This window comes from Mus pahari, chromosome 4, assembly GCF_900095145.1.
Source record: "Mus pahari chromosome 4, PAHARI_EIJ_v1.1, whole genome shotgun sequence".
Classification (NCBI taxonomy): Eukaryota; Metazoa; Chordata; class Mammalia; order Rodentia; family Muridae; genus Mus; species Mus pahari.
The window spans coordinates 8287251-8294805 of record NC_034593.1 but is presented as its reverse complement, the minus strand read 5'-3'; the positions used below and the strand labels follow the sequence as shown (position 1 = coordinate 8294805).

General features: G+C 36.8%; 1 pseudogene; it reads right to left on the bottom strand.

Annotated features, from left to right (window-relative positions):
* LOC110320197 overlaps window positions 1-7555 on the bottom strand; it is a 155460-nt pseudogene that overhangs the window by 30033 nt on the left and 117872 nt on the right.

Here is a 7555-nt window from a genome sequence, read left to right as displayed (position 1 = left end):
ATAGAGGCTCCTTGGTCTTCCAAACTCTATATGACCTAGCACAAGGCAAGGCCTGGGCCAAGTAGTGGGAGTGGGTGGGTAGGGGAACAGAGGTGGGGGAAGGGGTATGGGAAACTTTCAGGATAGCATTTGAAATGTAAATAAAGAAAATAATAATAAAAAAAATGAAAAAAAAAATACTCATTAATATCCTCCCAAACCAAATACAAGAACACATCAAATGATCATCCATCATAACCAAGTAGGCTTCATCCCAGGGATGCAGGGATAGTTTAATATATAGAAATCCATCAATGTAATCCACTATACAAACAAACTAAAAGACAAAAATCACATGATCATCTCATTAGATGCTGAGAAAGCATTTGACAAAATCCAACACCCCTTCATGATAAAAGTCTTGGAAAGTCTGGAGCTAAGATGAAAAGATGGACCACCCAGAGACTGCCACACCCAAGAGTCCATCCCCAAATCAGCCACCAAACACAGACACTATTGCATGTGCCAGCAAGATTTTGCTGAAAGGATCCTGATATAGCTGTCTCCTATGAGACTTTGCCAATGCCTCGCAAATACAGAAGTAGATGCTCACAGTCATCTATTGGATGCAACACGGGGCCCGCAATGGAGGAGCTAGAGAAAGTACCCAAGGACCTGAAGGGGTCTGCAACCTTATAGGTGGAACAACAATGTGAACTAATCAGTACTCCCAGAGTTCGTGTCTCTAGCTGCATATATAGCAGAAGATGGGCTAGTCAGCCATCGTGGGGAAGAGAGGACCCTTGGATTTGCAAAGTTTATATGCCCCATGCCAAGTAGTGGGAGTGAGTGGACAGGGGAGTAGGGTTGAAGGAGGGTACATTCAGGATAGCATTTGAAATGTAAATGAAGAAAATATCTAATAAAATATTTTTTAAAAAGAATAAATGAACCATTAGTAACAGCAGAGAAAACCATACTTAGCATAACTACTAATTATGAATAATGGAACAGTTTCTAAGTTCTCAAATTAAGCAGTTCAGCAAGACCATGACTTTATTCTTAACCATTTAATGAAAATCCTTAAATACCTCATTTGTACTTAGGCCAACCTCAGCTACTACTGTTATAGTAATCCAAATGAAGAAATTTGCCAGAGCAGATATTTTATATAAATATGGGCTTCTTGTTCTAGATGTAGTAAACCAAACTGAACTGTCAAGATGGCAAAGTCTGCAGGAGTTCATCTCCTCAACGTAGATAATATGGGCCTGGCAATGGATGACCGTCATTTCTTAGCAATAAATTGGACAAATAGTGATAATAACTTCTCCTGAACAAATCAGAATATCTGCAATTTGAACTGTAGGTATGATAAGTAATTTTGATTAATGGTGGTGATAGTACTGAGTATGCAGATATAATCAGACTGTAAGAATTTACTTAAGAATATGGTAAGAGCAGACTGATTAGAATATCATTCTGACATATCAAATATACAAAGCAGACCTTGACACTCTTGAAATTATTTAGCATTTTAGGAAAATGTTATTGTTTTTATAAGGTACGTGAAATTCTTCATGTGACCAAATCCCTTTGGAAAGTTGCTTGAATAAGTTTTTCATTGTTTATTCATTTTTTATTTGTTTAATAAATCAGAGTCCAGCATCCTTATTTCCTTCATTGGCATTTGTACAGCTATTTTAACTTATGATGACTTCAAAGCCTGTTCACGCTTTCATAGTCTATTTTAAATGTGTTCTTCCATAGTGAATAGCAAAGAGTAGTCAACCAAAACCTCTCAATTTATTACACAATTAAACCAATATAATAAAATTAAATTTAAGTTGTTTTAAAGTTATCATATCTTTAAATTTTGGATTTTAATCACAAAATGTCCTTCTTTACTTTCCTATCTCCAAGCTCTTCCTTAAACCATTCTCCACTTTCATTCAATCTTGTCCTTACTAAAAACTAATTGTTATTGCATGCAAATACAACACATATGTGCATAAGAATATATATTTTTATATATTATCTATTCAATCTATAAAATGTTATCTGAATTTATGGTTTCAGAACTGGTCATTTCTCATGGGTACTAATTTTAGTGCTCTTGGTGGGAAAGCTGTAAAAGCCAGCATCTCGGGAAATTTCTTATAAGATCGTCTCACCTAGTAGTAATATTTATCTACATTTATAACATCTCATGAACATGGCTACCCAAACACAAGCCGAACAAAGATGATGCCAAAGGACAAGTCTTCAACTTTTTCATCTCAATTTTCCTTTGCTCTGTATCACATTGCTGTGTTGACAGTGACAAGACCATTGCTTCTTCACACAGACATAAACAATTTAAGATATATTATAAAAGGAACTTTTTGTCCAGACCCTTCTGATGGGGAAGACTCGTAGCTGGTTCCCCTGAAGACACCATATCCTGACCCATCCTAGAGGATCCACTGCACTCAGAGCAGTTGACACTACAGCTTGAAGGCATGCAGAGGAACTGACTGGACAGACTGAAAGCCTCCCTCAAGTTCTGCTGCACACAAGGAAACAGAAACCACAGTCCATAGGCCCCGTTGGAGAACATCTTCACACAAGACAACAACTTGAATGCTCCATTGAAGAAACAGCAGTCTGAGGCGCTCCGCGCCCCACCCAAGAGATCTACCACAGCCAGGGCAACAGATCAGTAGAGTTTCTGCCCCTCCGGAAGGCCCCACAGGTGGTCTGCCTCAGCCAGGGTTACAGACCTGCTGGGAGACCTGAAGCTACCCAGCAACAAAAGAGAGGGACTCCAGACAGATTCACCTAGACAAACAAACACCAGGGATATCAAGATGGTGAGAGGCAAGTGCAAGACCATAAGGAATAGTAACCAATATATGTGGGCATCATCAGAACCCAGTTCTCCCACCAGAGCAAGCCCTGAAAACACAAACACACATGAAAATCAAGAATATATCCTAAAATCCTATCTCATGAGAATACTAGAATCCTTTAAGGAGGGCATCAATAATTGACTGAAAGAAATACAGGAAAACACAGGTAAACAGCTGAAGAAATTGAATAAAGCAATCTAAGACCTAAAAGAAGAAGTAAAAGCAATAAAGAAAACAAAAAAATGGAAGAAAACATGGAAAAGGAAAACCTAAGAAAGGGGTCAGGAACTACAGATGTAAGCATCACCAACAGAATACAAGACATAGGAGAAAGAATCTCAGGTGTAAAAGATACCATAGAAGAGATAAACATAATTGTCAAAGAAAATTCAAACTGTAAAAAACTCTTAGCACAAAGCATCCAGGAAATTCAAGACACAATGAAATGATCAAATCTAAGAATAATCAGATTGGAGGAGAATGGAGAATGAAGATTTCCACTTCAAAGGACCTGAAAACGTCTTCAACAAAATCGTAGCTTATAGAACACCAAATAAATGGAACCAAAAAAGAAAATTCTCTTAATAATCAAAACATTAAATGCACAGAACAAAGAAAGAATATTAAAATGTGCAAGGTAAAAGGACCAAGTAACATACAGGGGTAGAAATATGAGAATCACACTCGACTTCTTAGCAGAGACCATGAAAATCAGAAGACCTGGTCAGATACCAAGTAGGCTTTAAGAGAACACAAATGCCAGCCTAGGCTACTATACCCAGGAAAACTCTCAATTAATGTAGATGGAGAAACTAAAATATTTCAGGACAAAACCAAATTCAAACAGTATGTATCTACCAATCCAGCCCTACAGAGGATCTTAGAATGAAAACTCCAACACAAGGAAGGTACGTACACCAAAGAAAGGGCAAGATATTAAACATTACAACAAAGAAAAAAGGAAAGAACCACAAGCACCTAAAGCTACCTACAAAACAAAATATATCAGGAACCAACAGTCATTTCTCTTTGGTATCTCTCAATATTAATGGTCTCAACTCACCTAATAAAAGACATAAGCTAACACACTGGATAGACAAATGAAATCCAGCATTTTGCTGCAGAAAAGAAACACACCTCAATAACAAAAACAGTCACTATCTTGGAGCAAAAGGATGGAAAAAGGTTTTCCAAGCAAATGGTCCCAGGAAACAAGCTGGGACCATTTAATATCCAATAAATCCTAATATCCTAATATCCAATAAAATAGATTTTCAACCAAAAGTTATCAAGAATGTTGAGAGAAAGTCTCAATTCTGAACATCTATGCCCCATATGAAAGTGGACCCACATTTATAAAAAGAACACTTTATTAAAGCTCAAACACACATTAATCCCACACAGTAATAGTGGAGACTTAACACCCTACTCTCAACAATGGACAGATCATTGAAACAGAAACTAAACAGAGACACAGAGAAGCTAGTAGAGGTTATGAACGAAATGGTTTTAAGAGATATCTACAGAACATTCACCCTAAAACAAAAGAAAAAAACCTTCTCAACACATGGTACCTTCTCCAAAATCGACCATATAATTGTTCACAAAATAACCCCCAACCAATACAAGATTGAAATAATCCTATGCATCCTATCTGATCACCATGGCCTAAGGCTGATCTTCAATAAGAGCAAAAACAATAGAAAGCCTATATATATATATAGATACATATATATATATATATATATATATATATATATGTATCTATATATATATACTGAAACTGAACAACTCTCTACTCATTGAAAACTTGGTCAGGGAAGAAATAGAGGAAGAAATTAAAGACTTCCTGGAATTTAATGAAAATGTTGACACATCATACCCAAACTTATAGGACACAATGAAAGCAGTGCTAAGACAAAAATTCATAACACTTAAGTGCTCAGGTAAAGAGATTGTAGAGATATTACAAAAGCAACTTAACAGCAAACTTAAGAACTCTAGAAACAAAAAGAAGCAAATTCACCCAAGAGGAGTACACATCAGGACATAGTAAACTCAGGGCTGAAATCAATCAAATAGAAACAAATAGAACAATACAAAGAATCAACAAAACCAAAAGCTGGCTCTTTGAGAGAATCAACAAGATAGATAAGTCTCTAGCCAAACTAACTAAAGGGCACAGGGGCAGCAACCAAATTAACAAAATCAGAACTGAAAAGGGAGACAACAAAAACTGAGGAAATTCAAAATATCATATGATACTACAACAAAATACTGTACTCAAAAAATAAAATAAAATAAAACTTGAAAATCTAGATAAAATTAATGGTCTTTTAGACAGATACCGTACACCAAAATTAAATTAAGAGCAGGTAAACTATCTAAACAGGTCCACATCTCACAAGGAAATAGAAGGAGTCATTAAAAAAACTCCCAACCAAAAAATGCCCACTGCGAGATGGATTTAGTGCAGAATTATACGAGACCTTCAAAGAATACCAGATACCAATATTCCTCAAATTATTCCATAAAATAGAAACAGAATGAACACCACCTGATTTGTTCTATGAAGCCACAATTCCTTTGCTGCCTAAACCACACAAGGATCCAACTCAAAAAGAGAACTTCAGAGTAATCTAGATTAGAATATTGATGCAAAAAATACTCAATAAAATTCTTACATACCGAATCCAAGAACCATCAATTTCCACAATCACATAGGCTTCGTCCCAGTGATGCAATATTGGTTCAATATGTGGAAATTCACTAATGTAATCCACTTTATAAGCAGAAGGAAAAAATCACATGATTATAACCTTAGCTGCAGAAAATTCATTTAACAAAATACAAAACCCCTTCATGTTTAAAGTATTGGAGAGATCAGGAATACAAGACCATACATAAATATAATAAAAGCAATATATAGCAAACCAACAGCCAATATAAAATTAAATGGAGAAATACTTGAAGCAATCCCACTAAAATCGGAGATAAGCTAAGGATGCCTATTTCCCCCATATTTATTCTATATAGTACTAAAAGTGCTAGCTAGAACAATAAGACAACAAAATGAGATCAAAGGGATAAAAATTGGTAAAGAAGAAATAAAGATGATTTGATAGTATAGATAAGTGACATCCAAAATTCTTTTTTTAATTTTTTATTAGATATTTTCTTTATTTACATTTCAAATGTTATCCCAAAAGTTCCCTATACCCTCCCCCCCCACCCCTGATCCCCTTCCCACCCACTCTGACTTCTTGGCCCTGGCATTCCCTTATGATGGGTCATATAAAGTTTGCAAGACCAAGAGACCTCTCTCAGGCCATCTTCTGCTACATATGCAGCTAGAGACACAAGCTCAGGGGGTACTGGTTAGTTCACATTGTTGTTCCACCTACAGGATTGCAGGACCCTTCAGGTCCTTGGGTACTTTCTCTAGCTCTTCCATTGGGGGGCATGTGTTCCATCCAATAGATGAATGTGAGCATCCACTTCTGTGTTTGCCAGGCACTGGCATAGCCTCACAAGAGGCAACTATATCAGGGTCCCTTCAGCAGAACCTTACTGGAATGTGCACTAAAGGTGGCTGATGAAGGGTTGGATCCCTGGACAGGGTAGTCTCTGGATAGTCCATCCTTTCATCTTAGCTCTAAATTTTGCCTCTGTAACTATATCCTTTCATGGGTACTTTGTTCCTTATTCTAAGGAGGAATGAAGTATCCACACGATGGTCATCCTTCTTGGTTTTCTTGTGTTTTGCAAAATGTATCTTGGGTGTTCTAAATTTCTGGGGTAATATCCGCTCATCAGTGAGTGCATATCTAGTGACTTCTTTTGTGATTGGGTTACTTCACTAAGGGTGATATGCTCGAGATAAATCCATTTGCCCACGAATTTCATAAATTCATTGTTTATAATAGCTGAGTAATACTCTATTGTGTCAATATACAACAATATCTGTATCTATTCCTCCACTGAGGGTCATCTTGGTTCTTTCCAGCATCTGGCTATTATAAATAAGGCTGCTACGAACATAGAGGGGAATGTGTCCTTATTACCAGTTTGAAGATATTCTGGGTATATGCCCAAAAGAGGTATTGCTGGATCCTCTGATATCATTATGTCCAATTTTCCGAGGAACCCCCAGACTGATTTCCAGAGTGGTTGTACAAGCTTGCAATCCCACCAGCAATGGATTCTTCCTCCACAACCTTGCCATCATCCGCTGTCACTTGAATTTTTAACCTCAGTCATTCTGACTGGAGTGAGATGGAATCTCAGGGTTGTTTTGATTTGTATTTCCCTGATGACTAAGGATGTTGAACATTTTTTCAGATGTTTCTCAGCCATTTGGTATTCCTCATTTGAGAATTCCTTGTTTAGCTCTGTAACCCATTTTTAATGGGGTTATTTGAATTTTTGGAGTACAGCATCCTGAGCTCTCTGTATATAGTGGATATTAGTCCTCTATCAGATTTAGGATTGGTAAAAATCCTTTACCAATCTGTTGGTGTCCTTTTTGACTTGTTGACAGTGTCTTTTGCCTTAAGAAGCTTTGCAATTTTATGAGGTCCCATTTGTCAAAACCCAAAGTTATCAAAAAAGACAAGGAGGGGCACTTCATACTCATCAAAGGTAAAATCTACCAAGAGGAACTCTCAATTCTGAATATTTATGCT